Source organism: Phalacrocorax aristotelis, chromosome 8 (assembly GCF_949628215.1).
Source record: "Phalacrocorax aristotelis chromosome 8, bGulAri2.1, whole genome shotgun sequence".
NCBI classification, from domain to species: domain Eukaryota; kingdom Metazoa; phylum Chordata; class Aves; order Suliformes; family Phalacrocoracidae; genus Phalacrocorax; species Phalacrocorax aristotelis.
Window position 1 is genome coordinate 31,909,184 of NC_134283.1, and position 17,791 is coordinate 31,926,974.

General features: G+C 39.9%; 1 protein-coding gene across 3 annotated transcripts in view; it reads left to right on the forward strand.

Moving 5' to 3' along the window:
* CTNNA1 (catenin alpha 1) overlaps positions 1-17,791 on the forward strand; it is a 120,265-nt gene that overhangs the window by 33,155 nt on the left and 69,319 nt on the right. The window lies entirely within an intron of this gene.

A 17,791-nucleotide genomic window follows, 5' to 3' on the forward strand; every position in this document is an offset into this window, starting at 1 on the left:
CTGCTTTGTATAGAAATTCAATAGAATTAGTCTTTTTTTCCTGCCTCGGTTTATTTGGGTAACTTGGCGAAGAAGTAGTACTTCTTAGCTTCTGTTGAAGCTGGAAAGTTTAACTGTGTCATCTTTCTAGCTAAAGGCGTAGATTTTCAGAATCAAGTTAATTGCTGTCGCTACTCAGTTTGAGTAGAGGTGATGTATGAAGTTAAATATTTAGTGAGAAGTCGTGAGAACAGTTTGGTATAAATATTGGACTCTGAGCCATTTTCTTCCAGTGTTTAGGCATTTAATTTGCACACAGTATTTGGAGCTTGAGAGTGTTTCTACGGTTGGAGTAAGTGTCATGTCATGTGGATAAGCTTCTGCATTTGAAGGCATCATGATATAATATTGGGCTTCCCTCCCCTCCGTTACCTCTTTGTTCTTACCTCTGTGGGTTTTAATCTGAATAGCTTTTGCTGTGTTGAGATGAGGTAGGGATATCATAAGATTTAGGCTATGTCTAGTCTATAAACCTAAATACTGTTAAAGTTGATTTCAGATTAAAAGTTGCAGAAATGGCAACAACGTAAGCCAACTAGATGGCTTGTAGCACTGGGACAGGTAAAGTTGGCTGAAGAAATTAAATATTAATGGGATGAGGCAAAGCTTTATTTATGCTTTTGAGAGCATGTGTAAGGTAAAAATTCAGAGAACTTTTTTTCTTAGTAGAATTTATTTAGAAACACCGCTGTCTTACATACCTTACCTTCAAATCTTTTGGTGGAATCTACTTCAGCATAGAGGAAGACTGGTGCAAAGGCTGCCATGTGCAGATTAGGGTGGTATAATTTGGAGAACAGAGGCAGTGTGTGGTAGAGAGAAAGTAAAACAAGGATTTCTGTTTACCAAACACAAGGACAAAGTAATTGAACAAAACTGAAAGCTGAGTCTTATATAGCCTGTGGGCTCAGCTAGGTGCTTCATGTAGTCTGTCTTAATTGTTTGTGAAAGTAGCTTGCACTTAGCATTGACATTATGTAGAACTTAAGACTGCAGCTGGGAAGCAAGCCACTAAGTTGTGCCACTTAAAATTCTTTTCAGAGCAGGGTGTTTTATTAGTATATGATGCATCTTTAATAATCCCTCTAACAAACGTGCTGCTGGATTGGATGAAACCCTATCAACATGATTCAGAGTAAAACATCAACCAAATGCTGGTTAAAATGTGGAAGTAGTAAATGCTTGGTCTTGCATATAAGAGTTGGTGGCATTTCTCTCACTGAAAGTTGGTCAATACCTGTGTAAGATTGCAGAGCTCTGACTTCCTTTTGCAGAAATGCCTGCCCTCCCCCTCGGCTGTGTACTGTTGTCTCTGATAGGCAAGTTAAAGTAATCACACTGAGATGGAAAGAATGTATTCCCCGTGTTATCTCTTTTAACACATTGTGAAATTAGTGGAGCATACTGAATTTTTTAAAGTCACTGCTATGTTATGATTGTAGGCAGTGTAGTTGGGGAAATGAGATTAGAAATTCAGTGAAATGGATTGGAAAAAGCAATTGATAAATTATGGTGAAAATGTGGGATGGTGTGTAAAAATCCATACTGAGGGTAGGAAAAAAAAACCCTCAGTGATTAAGCTGAAGAATGAATAATAGTTGGGAATCTAAATGGTGAAAAGTTTGCTGCATCTACAGGAAGAGTGGGGATGTGCTGACTTACAGTAGTGGTAGAGGAAATGTCACATCATGTATATATGTATGATATACCCACAGCTACAGTATCCAGCCGTCTCCTGTTGTGCTTTTCTCCTTTGAAGAAAGAAATGAATCAGGCATTAAATCTGTTAATTGCAGAGACTTGCAGTGATCATATACCTTATCAGAGTGCTAGAATAAGAGGTGTTTATTGGCCAAGTGTAAAAATTCAGAGAAGGTTGGATGAGGAATACACTGGAAAAGTTGAAGTAGGGGAATGTCTTGAGGCAGATTCCATTTTGCTTTTAATACCTTCTGTTTTAGTGACTTCCTCTAGCTTTTGGGTTTTCTTTCAAATCTCTGGCAATAAAAAGGCTGTTTCCTAGATAGTTTGTAACTCAAAGTTTAGTGTTTCGGACTCATAGTTTAACTGTTTCTCTGGACCTGTCTCCAAGGGTCTGTAACTCTGCAGTTGTTGCAGACTGTGTTACAATGTGTGGCAGAAGTTTCTATCTGAATAACAGTATTCAGTAATAAAGTGAGTTGTAGGGTCTCTTGACCCCTGCTGCATCTGCTGCCACGCTGATGAAGCCTGTGATTGTACCCCGAAAAGAAGGGAAAATCTTGCTTGTTCAGTAGTTTGTTACAGAAGGTTGTATCCTCTTTTTCTTAGATTGGTGTGCATTTTATTCGTTTTCCATCTGGCACACCTATTCTGCCATTTTCAAGAGTAGCCTGACTTGGTCACACTAGATCTTGTACATCAAGGCCAGTATCCTGTCTTGACAGTGGTCAATAGCGGATGCTTCCACGAAGGAGGACAGTAACAAGGGAGGTATGTAGTTTTACTTGCACAAAGTATCCCCCAAGTGCTAGCAGTCTGCAGCTGAGATATTTCCAGAGCTAGCGTTGCTGACTGTGTTTAACGGCTCTTGATGGGCTTTCCCCCAGTGAATCTGTATAGTTTCTTTCTGAACCCTTATAAACTTAAGGCATCCATAATCTTCATTAGCAAGGAGCTCTCCTGCTTAAATAGGTGCTGTGTGAAGAAACATCTCCTTTTGTTCTGAAGCAGAACAAACTTCAGCCTTTTCTGTTGGACACTTCCTCCATTTCATTTAGGAGAAGACTCTGCGTAGTTACTCCTTGCTCATCCTTTTTCTATGCCACTTATATTGTTTCAGAGCCATGTCATGCAGGAGACTTCAGTCTTATCTTCCCCAGAATGAAGTGTCCTACTTTTGTTAGATGCTTGTCATAAACAAGATACTCAACACCACTTCTCAGCTTTGGCTGCGCCCTCATAATCAAATAGTGTAGTGGATTAGGATGGGATTTGTAGAGTGAATTAGGATTTGATGCCTGTGCTTATCTGCATTTCACAGAAGTTTGTATCAGCTGATTTTAGCCTAGCCCTAAGGACGGGTTGCTAGTTAGTGTTTGGTGTGGTAGTGGGCTGCCTCCTTGTTTAGATTCACTCAGAATCCAGCTTGTGGCCGAAGAAGGCTCTGAGATGAGAATCACAGTGTGCAAAGCAGCAGTGACTGGGAGATGAGTTTCAAAAGGACACTTCTGATCTGAGCCAAAATGCTGGTGTAAACACATTCTGTCATCTCCTCCTGCACCTTGTCCTTCAGATTCGCTTTGGGATTTGGGGACCAGAACTGCATCTGCCATTCAGAATTCAGGCAGTGTCATGGTATGATCTGGTGTTGTTGTTTAGCCCTGTACTAACAGTGCCCAACACTTGATTTGCTTTCTGATAGCTGCTGGGTACCGAGGTAGTATCTCAATGAAACAGCTACCATGAAGATTTATCTTCCAAGTCATAGTGGTAGGAGTCCTTTTTTCTGTGAATGTTAATTTAGAAGGTCTTTCCTTTGTGCATTACTTATTTCCTATGTCCACTGAACTTCATCTGCCACTTTATTATGCAGCCTTTTGGTTTATAAGCCACATTCCTTAAAATGCCAGCTGTTCATCCCTTAATTGGAGCATCTGATTCTAGCTTTTTCCCTTCATCTTCTGCTTCGCCTAGGGAGAGCTGGCTTATATTATGGCTTTTGCTCACTCCTCACGATTCCAGCAGAAAATAGTTTTCCTTTTTAAAGTAGCATTGCAGATTCCTCCTGGGTTGAAATAGCAAACACAAATGTGCGTATGCATTTGATTGTTATTACTTGGAGTGAGCTTGATTCTTACTGCTAGTGCTGAATGGCAGATCAAGGATGGGAAGGCCTAAAAAAATTAATTATTGATTCTGACTAGTATTGTAAAAGCGGAGTAGTCCAAGGTCTTGGATCTGGGATCAAATGCCTGGAATGCAATAAACCGACCACATCAATTGTAGCTGTTTGTAATATAAGTAAATGATGACAAGATCCAGATCTTTGTGTGATCTGTTGCAGTCATGCAATCTTGGTGTGTATTTTATTAAATGAATAAATTTCAAAGCATATTTGAGTTGGACACAGATACCAGACTTGGCAGGGGAAGAGGACAGAACAAAGCATCTACTTGAATGATGTTCAAGATAAATAGTACACCAATGAAGAAGTTAGTAAGAAAGCTAAGATCCTGAGAGCAGCAATATGACAAAATACGTCAGAAATCTTTTGTGTCTAACTCCATCATCTTGTGTGGATAGACATTGATGGGTTGCAGTTTGCTCCAAATAAAAAGTATGAAGCAGAATATTTTTTTGGCACTGCTGTCCCAGTGTTGCCTTTGCACTAGAAGCTGGTGTGATACCTCTCCCAGTGTAGAGAGCAGATACAATTCTTCTCAACGTCTGCTTTTGTGTACTGTACTAGTCAACTCTGCCTCAAATTTATATGTGTAGTTTTTGTTGCAGTTACACTATCTAAACTACTTAAAGTGAATGTAGTAAAAAAAAAAAGTGGGCTGATAGAGCTGAAATATTTCTGCATTTCTAAGAAGTTGGTATGTAGAATGGAGAGGTAACAAAATGTGTCTACAGACACAGAAATCCACAAACTTATAAGTTGTGACAGGATATGTGCCTTGTGCTGTAACTCTCCATGGGTGGTGTTAGTGCAGAACACGGCAGCTGGCCTTGATTTTAACTGCTGTGTTAACTTTGGTAAACATAAGAGATTGTGGCTTTTGAGGTTGGGGTTTAGTGGGTTAGAAAGTGCAGGCCATCTGCTGGAAACTTAACCAGAAGTTCCCAGTCTGCTCTCAGTTTGACTACATTGAACTTCCAGAAGACATCAGTTATCCAATTGGCATGTAAGACTGGAAATAAAAACTTCCTTAAGCTTTTGACAGTCTGTTTTTATTGCTTGATGCAAGTGCCCTGAGGGATGGGGACAGTTCAGCTTCTTTCCATAAGCACTGCTTTAGAGCCATTCAGCAGCAGTGATCAGAGGTGTCCAGTTCTATATAGTATGCACAGAAATGTGCGGAGAGCTCTCATTTTAAGTCTGTTCTGTACTGCATCAATTTCTAATGTATATAGCTACCCTTTCATACATACACCAGTAACTTGGACATGTACTAGCATAAACTTTGTCAGAAATTCAAGTTTGGCTAGTGTGAAATGCGAACCCAGAGCCCCATTGTGTACAACATGCTCTTGTACAATAAAATCCCTTGTTACTACATTTGGAAATGATAAATCATGTTACATAAAGTAGCTTGACAGGTCCTATTTCAATGGGAATTTTAATGCTTTGATATTAACATTCTGACTGTGTCCTTGACTGTCTGGATTGCATTAGAGGTGCTTGGCAGCAAATGGAGAAAAAAACATTGGAGACTGGTTTCAGAGCAGGCATCCCAGGCACAGAATATTTCAGCGTGGGTTTTTTGGTGGGTGTTGGTTGGTTTTTTGTTTTGTTTTGGTTTTTTTTTATTCGCCCCCATCTTCCATTTGGCCTCAGGTGGTTGAGTACCATAGCTGGGTGTGTTTGGGGGTGGGGCTTATATTTCTTTTAATGTTAGATTTTAATCTAATTTACAATTATATAGCACAGCTTGAAGGTAAGTGAGGTGGTTGAACCCCACATTGGTGCACTGCAGTACCTAGTAGGAACTGTTGCATGTTGGCCAGTGTGGTTTGACTCTCAGGACATCTGAAGTAGGTCTCAACGCTTCTGGTTTTAGACTTCGTGATCTCATAACTTGCTAAATGCTTGTTTTGCACCATGTTTCTGTCTTTAGTGAGCTTATGGAAATGCACTAGTCCAAACAAGTACTGTTTCCTTGATCTTAATTGCACTTTCTTCCTTTTCTTCCCTAAGCTTCTTCCAGCATCTCTGATAATTGAAAACGAATGGGCAAAAAAGTGCCTAGCTTATCTATTCAATACCTTTTGGGAGATTTTGTCTTCAGAACTACCAGCGAAGGATATTTCGACTCCTGACACACTTGCGGTTTCCAGAATGGAGATGTTTTCATTATGAATTTGCTTATTAATAATGTTGATCCACAGCTTTGTATCCCCATCAAGGATCCAAGCTTGTAAAGGAATGCTTCTGAATTTTCACATGACTGTAAAACTTACTCACAGCAAGTACCTACATATTTGAAAGGGCTCTTGCATAGCCCTTTTAATGAAAGTAACTGTTTCTGTGGAAATAGATGTGAATTAAAATCGCAGACTGATCCATATTTATGATAAAGATGCTGGTAAAAATTCTGCCTTGAGATAATCCACACTTTCTTTTTTTAATATTGTTTCTGTCAGTTTAAGGTGCTTGAATGCTGACGTGATGGATGTAGTTTGAAAGCCTGGATGGATTTTCCTATCATGGACTTTGCTGCTCAGTAGAGAGCTCAGCTTTTACACTGGGCACTAATTTCCATAGACATTATCAGTTTGACAATGATGCTGCTTTCGAAAACAAAACATTTCTGAAGTGATACAGTTTAAGTTTAATGCTTACAGGCTGACATAGAATAAATAATTCAGCATACTTGGAATGAAGCTTGATATAGATGATGAGAATTTCACACTGCATCAGTTGGGCGTTTTTAGGCCACAGAAACGAGCTTCCAGGTTGCTTATGCAACATCATCTGGGTTTGGAACTTAGCATGGGTTACGTTTTCAGGAGACATTCTGGGAACTTTTATTTCTTAGGTAGTAATACAAGGGCCTATGGAAAAAAGAGAAGCCAGCTCATGCAAAGCTTTATCAGCCTTGTGAGCACTGGGTTTTAAAGCTCTTCAGAGCTCTCTGTCATCCCAGTGGTTACTCTGAGCTCATCCTGAAGGGCATGTGGAATTACTGGTTTAGAGATCCCGAACTGCTTCGATGAGGGTGCTCAGCCTCAGAGGGGAGGGAGGGCAGCACACCTGGGCTCCAGTTGTTTGTCATGGCTGGTGGTAAATGTCAGTGCAGCCAGCCTCTGCTGAGGCTACCAATTCATTTATGCAATGGCACAACCTGAAAGTCCTGAATACTTTTTCAGGCCCAAAGCAGTGGTTGTGCTGTGCAATCATAACGCATTTCTCAAAAAAGCGAGTGGATGGCTTAATGCCAACTTAAAGAATCCCAACAAAGCCCAACGCACCTGAAGTCTAGTTCCAGCACAAGCTTAGCAGTCTATTGAAATCTTAAATCATTGCCCTTCTCCATCCACTACCTTCAGCATTTGCTCCTTGTTTGGCACAACATTGCTAGTAATAACTCTTAAATTGAATGGGTTTGACAGTAGCGGAGACTGTCTAAACTGTCTTGTACAGCAGTACTCAACCTTGCAGTCTCTCCATGCTTTTCAGCATTTTTGTTATAGATGCTTAATATACGTAAAAGAAGGAAGGTTGCTGCCCTCACTTACCATGCTCACTCCATTCATGTGTGCAGCAGAATTGAAGTGTAATGCTATGCCTAACCTTGAGAATTGAGTCCTGTAGATACCTTGTGTGGCAAGGAAGCCTTGCATCCTACCAAATCCCTCCTTTTCTCCCCCACCCCATTAGGTTTGTATTGAGGGAACATATGTTTTTCCTTTCTTGTTAGACATATGTCTATCTCCAATGTTAACACATCTAATATCTTCTAATATTACATTATCAATCCAGACCTTTCCAGACCTTTCTTATTTGGGTGTTGATGAAATAACATTTAAGATTGGTGGAAGGAAGACCTGAAATAATGAGGTGTGCACACTTGTTCACGATATGGCAGTAGGCATTTAGCATTTTACTTTTGAGCTGTAAACCATTCTACATAAATATGCTATAATGCTATACATGGATTCTACTTCAAAATTGTTTTGTGATCTAATTTGAATTCTAACATTTTATAGGAAAATATTTGAACTCTATCTGCCTACATAAGGTTAAATATATAGTCATGCCTAATGAAGCTCCATTTGGTGATACTTGAGTACTCCTCAAAGCCAAAATCAAAGCGTATAGATGGAATAGAGCATGTAAGTTTGCCCAGTGACTACTGATCTGTGGATAAACAGTCTTTTAGCCTCCAGCAGGATCATGCTTTCATCATGCAGAAGTATTACACACACAGCTGGGCTTTTGAATGTCTCTTGTTGGAGGAAAGGGGTGATGGAATTATTACAAAGTTGGAATACTACAATTCTTGCATTGCAACAAAATACTTGCATCTCAAGTTCTGGACTTCACCTTTTCTTTAGCCTTAATCTAATACAGATCTGGGTTAAGTCCCTCTCTTTCTACAAGTTTGATTCAGAAGATAACGAAGTGAGAGAATGAGGATAGTGGCTGTCCGTGTTACTGTCTGGTACCACTTACATCCTCTCCAGTTATAGGCAAAACCTGTTGTGCTCAATTGTTTGGTTTTTTTTGTTTTCTGTCTCTTCACCTTTTTTTATACATCTTGATGCAAGCAATAGAGGTCTTGATGGGAACCCAGAATTTCTCTTCTAGATGTGGTGCTCTTTGCTTAACTTGTTTTTATCCGGTGTAAGAAAGCTGATGTTCTGCAATGCTCATAATGTGTCCCGAGCTTTAGACATCTACTTTGTCCTAGAAAGTCAACTGAGTCAATACAGAATAATTAGCATTTGAGGCTTATCCAAGTAGTGTCGGCCCTCTTGAATGTAAATAGAGGCAGAAGAGTGACTTAATCCTTCTCATGTCTCAGGAGAGGATGAGGGTTAAGCTGTATCTGGGAAAGCTGTTGAAATAGAGGAGAAAATTGTGGCTTCCTTCTGGTCTGCACAGGGACATGTTTGTTCAGCAGGAGGAATAGGAGTTAGAGGTGAAGGGGCAGAAGTGAAACAGAACAGAGGCAACTTGTATATGCCAGGGTTAAAAATCTTCTGCTCAAAGCTATTTGAAAAGACTTATTCCATGACTTTGTATACTCAAAAATTATGCTTGCTTACAATAACAGTAACAAACCTATAGAACTTCCTGCAAGAACTTCCTTGCAAAGGTGTGTAAAAGATGTGTTTTCCTCAGTGCCAATTAAAAAAAATCCATAAGGGGGAAACCAGGGCATTTGCAATATTTACAGTAGTCAATGAAAAGGCAAAGTCACATGGTTCTGAGCCTGCCTTCCCAAACAACTACGCCTTTCATAAACGGAGTGTATTTTTAACATCTGTATGTTTCAGACTGAAGTAAATGCTGTGTGATGTGCAGGCACTCATGGATTATTGACTCATTCTGCAAATACATTAACCTCTGACTATCAAGAAAAAAGGTTTTTGCCATTCATTGGGTGCTGTACTGCTGCCATATGTGGCCTGAAAAAAAATTTGCTTCTCAGCTCAGAATCTTTTCTGTATGCCTGAGGTGCTGTCATCTCTGGCTTACTGAATATGATAACTTTAATTGATGTTATCAGTTACTTTATGAAACCTGTGGAAAGAACTTGGAAAACGAAGCCTGGTAGCTTTTTTTTGGGGGGAGGGGAAGACCTTGAAAACAAAATGTTCTTGGTTTAGAAACTGTTTAACTTTGTAGGTGTGATATCTTGAGAGCTGGGTATCTCTGTGGAGCTAAGGAATCACAAGTGATGTGGTAGTGTGCAGTGGAGTAACTGGAGAGAGATGAGGTACAGTTCTTGCGGATGCAAACAAGTTAGCCGTGGTGGCTGCAGAGCAATTTACTAGCTCTGCTAGGCTAAGGTGTTCAAGCAGCAGGCAGGTGCCCTTGGTGGGGGATTCTCTGGCCACCCGGCCCTTTCTGCTTCTTGCCTGCTCCATATTTTCCTTCTAGCTTGCCTTTCACCTGCTGCATTTTAGGGAATATATTTTGGTCTCATATTTAAAAGATGGACTCCTTAAAAAAAGTACTTTTTATTGCATTTGTGTTATGTTGATCAAATTTTTGATTAAGCTTCCTACCTACTAGTGAGGCGGCCACCTTTTTGTTTTAGGTTGGGGTTTTTTTTTGTTTGTTTTTTGTTTTAATTATGACAGATTAAGATTTGTCTATGCAGTGTGAGGCCGCACATAAGGGCAGTTTGGGGGAGTCAGGGCATTCACTATCTTAAACTATTCAAGACTTCAACTAATTCAATACTGTTACATTTTTTTAATGTTGTCTTGATGTATGAATGTAGTTGCATAACTTCTCTCAAAATTTAAAGAAATACACACAGAAATATTAAGGAATGCTGGAGATCCAAGTATCTTCTTGCGGCTTCTCTGAGGCACCCCTCACAATGTGCTTGGGACCTGCCTATGTTTTGAAGTTTTTCTTTCCTGATGTCAACTTGTGACCATTCGTATTGATAGGTTTCAGGTTCATTCCAGATGCTAATTAGAAACATTCATATATGATGCTTTTAAAAAACCCTATTTCCTGAGTAGGAAGATAACCCTGGGACTTTTTGTAGCGCACAGTCTGTCCTGTATCTAGTGTTGGAAGGTCTTGATGAATGTTTCTCCTTTTCAAGCTTCCCAGCAGTTGAATTACAGATGTGAATGTCAGTGGTGGCCCAAGTTTTATACCTCCATTGGCACACTATCCCCAAGTTTTTTAACCTAATACTGCATGTTTCTTTGAATTATGCATTAATGTTATTCAAAATATCCTAAATCCTAGCAATTAATTCTACTTGTATAGAGGCTGAGCAACTGGCTATGTTATATTGCCCAGGTGGCTTCTGTGTCTGGCTTCAATTTAATTTCCCTTTTTTCAAAGGGTTTACATGTGTATCTTCCCCGCCTCACCAGTCAGCTTCTTCGACTGTGTAGGAAAAAAATTTGTAATGTGGGGCTTGCTTGCTCTTCCCTGCTATGCCTTTGAATCTCTCCTTTGAGGACTGTCTTTACTGAGTCATTTTGGGGGAAGAAGGTGACATGAGAGCTCTGATGTCAAGTACAAAATAAGACTGCAGCTATATCACTCAATACTGTTCCCTTTAAATGCCAAATTGTGAATTTTCTTGGAGGCAGAATGAATTTTTGGGCGCCTCTCCAGGAGTCAAAGAATCCCAATTCTAGAGGTCACTGGACTGAAAAAGCCAAGAAAATGAGAAATTAATGTAGAAATAACTGAAATGTTTAAAAAAGAAAAAAGTTTAGAAAGCCTTTCTATCTTGCACCTGAGTGGTTGACCCCTTTGGAGCTAATGGCCTACAGGATGGTTGTGTTTCTTCTTGTGGGATATTTTAATTGAGGAAGGCAGGGTCTTCACAAACTTAAAAAGTTTGTTATTGCGTTGTGAGTGCTGATTTGAAGCAGTCTCGGCTCTTTTATAGCTGTGGTAAGATTGCTGCCCAGGCTCACCTGGGTACAGTGGTCTCCTGCTCATCTCCCTCTTCTGTTGTCATACACAGCTCTTCTCACCCTGAAAGGCTGCTCCTGTATACGCATATACGCAGATGCTGTGGGACTCTACTATGGGAACTGCAGTTAAAATGAATGAGGAGATCGTATGATGAATATGTATGTAGAGAAAAAGGTAGTAATAAAAAGGTAGTAATTAAGCAGCAAATCTTCATGTCCTGATACTCCCTCTTACACTACCATGAAGACTTACTAACAGAGAATGTAAAACTGGCTTTTTGGTGCTGAAATCTCCAAACTTCCTTTAAATTTTTATCCTCAGTCAGTTTAGTAGTACTGTGGAAACATCTTAGCCATGATTTGCTGGGTAGGGTGGGAATCTCAGCTGGAGTTTAGGAAATCTTTTTGAAAGAGCAGGACTGTATCAAGGACACAGGGAACATGTATCCCCTGGGAGTTTTCCTGGTGTCATTTCCAGTAGTTGGATTAGTTTAGTTTATGCATTTTGTAAACTTACTCTGTGACTTTGGTTATATTACCCACTTATGGAGCAGTGCCTGTGTAAAGGGAAGGGTTCTCTCAGTACTAGACTGCAATGAAGTGTAAAGTGTATATTCGGTTAAAGCTTATTTTTTGGTGTAACACTGAATTTAACCAGCTGGGTTTTTCAGATGACTGTCAGGTTAAGTACATTCAATTTTCCTGTTTTTTCTGTGCCAGATTGTATAGTTCTGTACGTTAATTCTGTTTGTTTTGAAGAGCTGCTGCTTTATCATCTATCTAATGCTAATTTAAGTCATCTGTCTAACGATTTCTTTACAATTGGAGGCTGATAAAATAAAAATGTGAAATACCTCTGCATCCCATATCTCTCTGCTTTGCTTTACTGTCTTATTCTGAATGCTTTCCATAGGTGATGCTACCTTCCTGCTCCATCTCAGATGTGCTGACTGTTCCTAAATGGTTTGTTTCCTTTGACATTCATTTTCTTTTGAAGAAGGGCAGCCACTTTGTATGTGTCAGGCTTGTGCTGGAATTTTAAATACTTTAATGCATTCTCATTATCTGCAAGGGTGGCTGGCTAATTAGTTAGCTTAGTAAATAATGGCTTGATAGTGTCTCTGTAAAGAATGATGTTATATATGCCACATCTTTAGTGCCTTTTTAATCCTTCATGGTTCCTCGGTGAGTCGCTTGCTTTAGGTAAATGGAGGTGATGCAAATAAGGTTGCTGGCTTTCTTTAACTGCAACCAGTGGTGGGAACCTCGTGGTCAGTGAGGGTGTTCTTGTTTCAAGCAGTTGTGTCTTCTGTGGAGGCAAGTGAAGTTACTGAGATGCACTTGCGGGAGGGAGAGGAGATACTTCTGCTTTTTGATGCTGGTAAGGCTAGAGGTGCTCTGTAGCTAGTCCCTCGACAGACAGCTTTTGACGCTATTTCCAGTTTTTAATGGCCTTTGCATCCTGTCGAAGGCAACTTCATATCTAGGTTTTTTTGTGCTATATTGCAGGTTAAGGCTGCTGAATCCCTTCCTACAGGAAATACTTAGAAATCTGTCACAAACTAAAGCTATTTATATTTCTAATAATGAATAAAAGATACATTAATTCTAGCTTTGAATGTCTTATGACTGTATTGGTAGGATTGTTTTATTATCTGTTTCTCTAAGCTGCCTTGCCAGGAGTTAGGTGGCTTTATTCCCAGATTTATAATGCATTCCCTTCCTCTTGGAAAGGGCATATGCTGCCTTGGCTCAGTCTTTTTAATTTGAGTTTTACAGGGGTCTGTGGTGTTCCAATTTTAGTTGTTCTGTTTCTAAAGCCTTTCACATGCATGTAAAATATGATTAAAATAAAAATATTTCAAGGCTCTTACAATTACTGCGGGTGTAAACTTCAGCCTGCTTATCATATTTCTGGATATATCTATTAGTTCATGTAATTTGCAAAGGAAAAAAAATTGAGATTCTTTAGATCAGGTTACTAATTAACATAAAAATGAAAAATCAGGGCTGTAAAGGTGGCTCCACAGTAGCAGATTACTCACCAGCCCCAGCAGAGCCGTCTCGTGGCTCCTGCAGAAGCATTTCGTCCCTCTGATTTGCTATTCTGAGATGTTCCCCCATCCATCCTGCTACTCCCATCTACCCAGCCATACTGAAAGTGAGATGAATTGACCTGTAGCCAAGCTTAACTAGTTGTCATTCAACAAAATAGCTTGTGAGGAAACAGCTGTAAGTATTGACAAAATATTGTGCTGCCCTCCTTGAGCTCCTCAGCTGTCAGTCACAAGCAGCCTGGATTAGGCCTTACCTGGTCCCACAGCAGCTGGGTGATCCAGTGTTGTTTTCACCTGCATGCTGCATGAAGAAACACTGTAGGTTTAAAACAGAGCTTTTATCAGGAATTCTGATAACATCCCTAGGGTCTGTGTAGACCTGTGTTGTAAGACTGTGGAGACTGTTCGTTGCAGCATGGTGCTGACTTGCTGCTTTTCCATTGCATGTTTTTTTCTGCTCTCTGCTGGGTTGGGTGGGAGCTGGGGCTTGGGGCTGTGGGTCCGGATGGCCCAGGAGGAGGCACCTGCCCAGTCAGCCCTTGCACTCTGAGGTGCAGCCTTGCCCCAGGCACTGCCCAGCAGGCACGTACCTTGCCTGATCAGTTAGGAGGCAAGAGAAGAATCATATAAGCTAGCAAACTCCTGAGTATTAGGTTGCCAGATTCACCCCAAAATAACCTCTTTATGTCTGGAGTTGTGTAAAATAGACCCCAGGCACTCTTTTGCCTCTTGTCTGTTGACTAGGCATGAACTGGGGGGCGGGGGAAGGAAGGAGGGGAAGTGTGCTGCTTGAAGGATGGGTTGGGACCTCGTTCACTTAACCAGGTGCAAGTTAGGGCCTTTCAGCTTGGCTCTTGGAGCTCAACTAGAAAACAGGTTCAAGGTAACAAGAAATGTAAACCTCTTATATTTTGTAAGAGTTTTTAGGATGCTTGCTCTGTTAATGCAGGCTCCAAGTCTGGCTCATAGAGTCCTAACTTTGCCCCAGCATCATGATGTAATGGAAGCTAAGAAAACTCAGTTCAGTGACAACTCAGTTTTAGCATATGATGTATCATTGCCAATTTCAGTTTTCTTTTGAGGTCTTAAGGAAAAGATGCATGTTATTGGAGGATTATTTTCTTGGCACCTTGGCGCTTTCCTACCATCACTTATCTGTATTAATAGATTTTTTTTTTTTGCCTCAGTGGTGGAAACGTGTTGCAGAGGTATAGAACCTTGTGCTCTATATCATAGAACCTATGCTGTTAACTTCTTTAGATATAAGAATAAGCCTTAAGAGAACACAGGTAGCTCCATTACCTGATAGTGGTACAAAAGTAGGATAAAATGTTTGAGAATCTGTTGTTTTCCAGACCAGACAGACAATTCTTTTCATCCTTTCCCGACCTCCTCCACATCACAGGTGACAATAATAGTTTAAAAAAAAAAATTACTTTGTGCTGTTGCAAGACCACTCTTTCCCCTTGAAATAATACGCTGATAGCACTAGACAGTAATTTTAACTGTTGCTTAAAAGAGAGTGGGTTCAGTTACTCTTGCCTGTGAAGATACTTGAATGAAATTGCTAGTTACCCCTGCAGCTGGAGCACAAGGGGTGTGTGGATGGATGGATATATACATGTTAGTAACTGGGTTCCTGCATGGGCTGGGGATGAAATTTATTGCTTCATATGGTCAAGATTTAGTTGTCCTTAAGACGTGAACTTCTTACAAACTAGCCCCAGTGTCTGCTAATCAGACCCAGCATTTTCCACTGTTCGCAGCACTGCCCTCGAGTGGGAATCCTGGAAAAAGTTACAGGGATTAGGAATGGGTTTTAGCTTGGAGTAGTCTGGAAGATTTTGGTCAGCTACAATTAAAGGTAAAAGATGTTACGAAATTTGAAAGAAGACTAACTTATTCCTGATATTGTCCTGATGCTCTTTTTTCGTTAGGGAACAGACTGCAAGAGTGACATTGCAAATTACAGCTCTCATGTGAGGAAGTAAGACTTCTGGAGGCTTTTTTCATACATACGCGCGTGTGTGTATATATATATGTATGTATAAATGAAGATACTGGAAATATGTTACGAATTTGAAATATCTATTTCACAGGCAGTGGAATGCTTTTGATAACATACTGGTAAAATAAGCATTACCTGATTATAACTGCATTACATTAAAAAAAACCCACCAAACCACTTGTCAAAATAGAAATCAGGCTGTGTAATGGCCTTGGTAGAAGCTGTTTAATAACCACAAAGAAGTCCTCTTTTGAGCTCAGAATGGTGTGGGTTCCCCCATACATCCCACACCCCCCACCTCAGATCACTGAAACCTGTTCTTGTTCTTTCTCTTATTTTGCACCTTGTGTCTATGAACAACCTGTGTCAAGCATGTGGTCTTGTCATTTAGTCCTAATTCTTTCAGTAGTTTAAAACATTTGTCTTGCATAAGCAAATGTAGGAAACAGTATATAGTAGTTATTAAAAACCCAGGATTAAAGTTAGTAATATTTTTAGCATAGTTTACTCATTTACACTTACTTATGGCAACTGAGCAATACTTAGACTAGCTGGAGGTTTAGAGAACCAGGAAACACCCGAAGTGCAAGATGGATGACCTGCAGCTGGTAATGGGTAAAAAGCTCAGAAAAGGGCAGTTGTAAAGTAGTAGTCACACACTTTTAACAGACATAAGTTTAGAGTAAGATTAAATGATCAGATCCGATGTACTTTTATATAGATAAAGATAAAATTGAGTTATTGGTTAACATAATAACAGAGGATTCTGGTACTAAGATAATATCTAAATCTATATCTATATCTCCGCAGCATGGGAGCGAGAACTTTTAATTAATTCCATAAACACTTCTTAGTTTTGGAACAAAGTCTCCTGTTTGCATAGAGCCAAGCCCTTCTTGAAACTGAATTTTTAGAAGTTTTTCTGCCCTCCATAGGTAAACTTTGCCAATAGTGGGAATTTTTTGAGATTTTAATTTTGTTTAAATATTGCCTTCAGTTAGTACCCCAGAATCACTGGTTGCATATATTTCATATTGTTTCTGGTGGATTTACTGTGTCACATCTCTACTATATTAATTTTTTATTCATTGCATATGTGTGCATCATTATTGTTTTAGAGGAATGGGGTGGTTGGGTTCGTTTTTTATATAACTTCATCTTTTTGGAGTGATTTCCTTTATTTTCATGGTTCCCAGTGGGTGTCTGATGGTCAGCGAGTACAGGCTAAATTTTGTTCTTGACTGTTACAGCACAGGTTGAAGTCAGAGGAGTTACAGTGAACAGGATGTGCTGCAATGTGGCTAGGTTTGCATAGACAATTGAAACTGTTGTTCAAAGCTGATGATCACTTACTGATTTGCCTGATGAAGATTACTATTCTTGAATAAATGGACAGTAAAAGTAGGTGTCAGAAAGTTCCAATTTTGATGATGCAGCTTTACTGTTGTATATTCAAATGATTGAGTGCCCACTAAGAAGAAGAAAGAAGTCTGTAGTCTAGTAGCATCAGCTCATTTGAATGTATTATAAAACTTCTTTATGTGTCTCTGGACACTCACATTGGCATGCTTTGTCAAGTTAATTGTTGTCCATAGACAGTTGTAGATATGAAGGGGTAATATCCCTGAAATTTATCTGTGTGGTGCACTGGAGCCTTTCTCCACTTTGTTAGTGCTTTCGTTTGTCCGCTGTGTTTTACGGCATGCTGTCAGACAGCTGTTAGTCACAGGAAGATTCTGGAGTAGTCTTAAGCTGTGTTAGAGGAGGGTGGGTGCTTAGCACTTTAATGTTACAGATCTCCATGTAATGTTAGTGCTTTTGTGCAAGTGCTTTTTGCACAAGAACCTTTTTCTGTGTCAGGTGGTGTTTTCTGTCCTGGTCCCTGCTGGTAAGGGTATATCTCCGCAGCATGGGAGCGAGAGCTTTTAATTAATTCCATAAACACTTCTTAGATTTGGAACAAAGCAATGGTTTTATCCAAGTCTCAGATTTGTCAACAAATACCTGCATTGCTGACAAATCCAAAACTTGGAGTGGAAGAGGCATTGCAACTTTAGCAGTTCCCAGCACTGAAGGTATATTGAAGTTGCACGCGTGGTCTGTAAATATCTGAAATGCCTTAGTTCTGATTTCATTGTTACATTATATTATGTGATGGACTATGTAGGTGTTTAATTATTTTAACTATGGGCAACGGATGTCCCTCATCCAAAGGACTGACGTATTTTAGCTGGTCTAGAAACTTGCTCTTCACTGACAGGCAGAGAGTTATACCTGGCAAAAGCACCTGGGATGTTGAGCATACTACTTCGGAGTTTCAGTAAAGGATGTATGGATGTCTCCTAAAAGTTAACTG